Raw genomic sequence first — 3,689 nt, forward strand, 5'->3', positions numbered from 1 at the left:
ATATAATTTTTTTCGAAGATGGCCCCCGAGTAAGCAGCCGTCGGCAAGTGATCTTCAAGAGACTTGTGCTTGTTATTGTTTGTTTGTTTTTTTGTTTTGTTTTTTTGTTGTTTTTGTCTTGTGTTTTGTCACATAGTGTTGTTGTTACGTCGTGTGGACCTGATGTGGACTGTTCTCAGCATTTTTAGCCACGCCATTCGTCAAAGAAGAAGACTCTGTGCTTGATGTTTGCGCCTTCTCGGCAGCACGTGCGTACCAGCACTGATTTTGATTGGGAGGAATGTCGGCGCCATTTGACTGTCATTGCTGGACAGCCCCCGGGTGCTTGTGTCTTGCGCCTGTCATGGGCATCATTTTCACAGCCCCGCTTTGTTCAGCGGAAAGGTTGGTGCTGATGAACAGTCTGCGGCTGGATGGATGGATGGCTTGTGGAGCCGACGATGAGAAGAAAGGAGCGTCAGCGAAGAGTGCCGATGCGGATGTGGAACTGGGAGTCGCGGCTTGGATTTGAAGTGGATTTACATGGGACAGGAGAAGAGAGCCAATCTCTTTTTCGTTAATGGATGCAACAGCTTCTTGTTGCTTTCAAACTTAGTTTGTAGTAGACGTGTGCACATTTCAGCATGGCGTCTTTGATCCACTGGTGAAAAGGACACTTTGATTCGCTCCTCTTTCATCTATAACTGTTTCAAACAACAAAGTGTATGCAGGAAAGTGGTTAAGATTGCACAATTGTCTGTGTCTTATGTGTTTTCTTGTATTATTTTGCCATTTTATGTTAACTTTTCTTTTGATGGCAGCGCGGGCTCTTCTTGTCTGCTGTCTGGTTGAGAGGGAAGAAATTTCATCTGTGCTGTATGTTTTACATACAGTGCATTTGACAATAAAGTTGTACTTGACTTGACTTATTGCTGGCATCCAAAGACATTGTGGTAACCTAATGGAAAGCCAAAGTCAGAAAGCATTTTAGTGTTAATGTTACTGAAAAAAGTTACAAATATCGCTGTTACCATTTTTTTGCATAATTTCACTGAATAGTTTTTTGTAAAACAACCTCTCTCTGTCTCTCTCTTTCCATCTCTCTCTCTCTCTCTTTCTCTCTATCTTTCCATCTCTCTCTCTGTCTCTCTCTCTCTCTCTTTCTCTTTCCATCTCTCTCTCTCTCATACTATCTAAAAATAACAAATACTCTTATCAGATTCTGTAAACAGTGTCGTAAAATCAATAACAGGAGTAGATTTAAAACTTTTGACCCGGCCCTCCACAATATTTTCTGCTTCTCATTTGGCCCCCAGGGAAAAATAATTGCCCACCCTTGCTGTAATTGAACACGAATGAAAGTCTGCTGTCCTACCAAGACTGACCTGAGAGAGGCACACATCTCATTAACTACTTGAAAGTGCCTCTCAAAAAAATCCCTTCAATCCCTTTTGATAAGACGACGAGAGTGGGGAAATTATTCACTCATTACAGGTTGCACAGGTTCAATCTCGATGTCTTCCATCCGAATGTCCACTGAAAACTCTTGATGAAGCATCATGTTTTATACAGTATTGTCAGCATGAGCTCTTTCATGTCAATTTACACCATCATTGTTGGTGGTTTTTAAATGTGTAAAATTATTTGACTTAAAAAAGAGAATCTACATAGTTTATTATGACTGGTGACCAGAAAGACACAGCCATTTGTCTGGTTTTAGCCGTTTCTTATGTGAATGTAAACTAGTGTTGCATTGGAATTTGAACCCTTCTCATCCTCCTCTTTCTCTCTCTCGCTCTCTCTCTCTCGCTCTCTTTCCACTCTTATTCTGAGCAATCAAACAGAGCAGAAAAGTCACTTCTTTTCTTGAATATGAACAGAGGCTCAATGCTAAACTTGGCCAATGACATCTGACGATGAATATACTATAGCTCCAATTAAAAAACAAAACTTTATTAAGCGTGGCCCAGGTAAAACGTGTGACCTGGTGACTAGGAAGAGATTTGCACTCTGCTACCATAAAACATTCATAAGTCAGGCAGAGAACAGGGTGACATTGCTGGAATGGATGATCCTGTGCCAGATTTAATTTGTGCAAGTGCACAGAAGTGTACATGTGTGCATGTTGTACAGACAGTGTGAAGGCCCATTACTTATACGGTGTGGCCATAACATAAATCACAGCAGACAGGCACAAGGAGGTATGTCACGCCTCTTTGGCAACACCACCATACACGTCCACATACCCGTTTTACTTTTTTTTTTTTTTTTATGCCAATGAGCTTACTTGTACTTTAACAAATAACTGTTGGCTTAATGGGAGCATGGATTCACACTTATAGAGATGAATAGTCCTGTTGTTCTGTATAAGTGTCTGATGTGTGACAAGTTGTAAATACAAGTAAACAGTTGTTCTGTTGCAACATTAATGTAGCTAACATGCAGAGTGGTACTGAGACCAACTGTTTTATTTTGCTCCATGACCAGGCTTAGAAGTCAAATGACTTCAATATCAAAATATTTTCTCTGTTTCCCTCTTGCTTGGATGGAAATGCCATTTATCAGTTCCAGCCGCTGAAAAACACCACAATTTTTTGTTACGCTATGGATAAAGAAAAACAGCATGTTATTACACAATATATAATTCTAATATACAATATTAGTTTAAATATTAAAACTTCAACAGGCATAATGAAATCCAACATAAAGAAATAAACTTACTGAAATTGTGTAATGAAGCGCTAAGACTCTTAGCATTCATTCACACTCTCAGAGTGTAGTATACATTCAAATGCTAATGTATCTATAAGGGCAACAGTTTAGTGCAGGGGTACCCAATACGCCGATCGCGATCGACCGGTAGCTCGCGGACTGGTCCCAGTCGATCGTGAGGGGTATAGAGAGGGAACCCCCCCCCCCCCCCCCCCAAAATTATTCACTCATTACAGGTTGCACAGGTTCAATCTCGATGTCTTCCATCCGAATGTCCACTGAAAACTCTTGATGAAGCATCATGTTTTATACAGTATTGTCAGCATGAGCTCTTTCATGTCAATTTACACCATCATTGTTGGTGGTTTTTAAATGTGTAAAATTATTTGACTTAAAAAAGAGAATCTACATAGTTTATTATGACTGGTGACCAGAAAGACACAGCCATTTGTCTGGTTTTAGCCGTTTCTTATGTGAATGTAAACTAGTGTTGCATTGGAATTTGAACCCTTCTCATCCTCCTCTTTCTCTCTCTCGCTCTCTCTCTCTCGCTCTCTTTCCACTCTTATTCTGAGCAATCAAACAGAGCAGAAAAGTCACTTCTTTTCTTGAATATGAACAGAGGCTCAATGCTAAACTTGGCCAATGACATCTGACGATGAATATACTATAGCTCCAATTAAAAAACAAAACTTTATTAAGCGTGGCCCAGGTAAAACGTGTGACCTGGTGACTAGGAAGAGATTTGCACTCTGCTACCATAAAACATTCATAAGTCAGGCAGAGAACAGGGTGACATTGCTGGAATGGATGATCCTGTGCCAGATTTAATTTGTGCAAGTGCACAGAAGTGTACATGTGTGCATGTTGTACAGACAGTGTGAAGGCCCATTACTTATACGGTGTGGCCATAACATAAATCACAGCAGACAGGCACAAGGAGGTATGTCACGCCTCTTTGGCAACACCACCATACACGTCCACATACCCGTTTTACT

Source organism: Hippocampus comes, unplaced genomic scaffold (assembly GCF_001891065.2).
Source record: "Hippocampus comes isolate QL1 unplaced genomic scaffold, H_comes_QL1_v1.1 scaffold257, whole genome shotgun sequence".
NCBI classification, from domain to species: domain Eukaryota; kingdom Metazoa; phylum Chordata; class Actinopteri; order Syngnathiformes; family Syngnathidae; genus Hippocampus; species Hippocampus comes.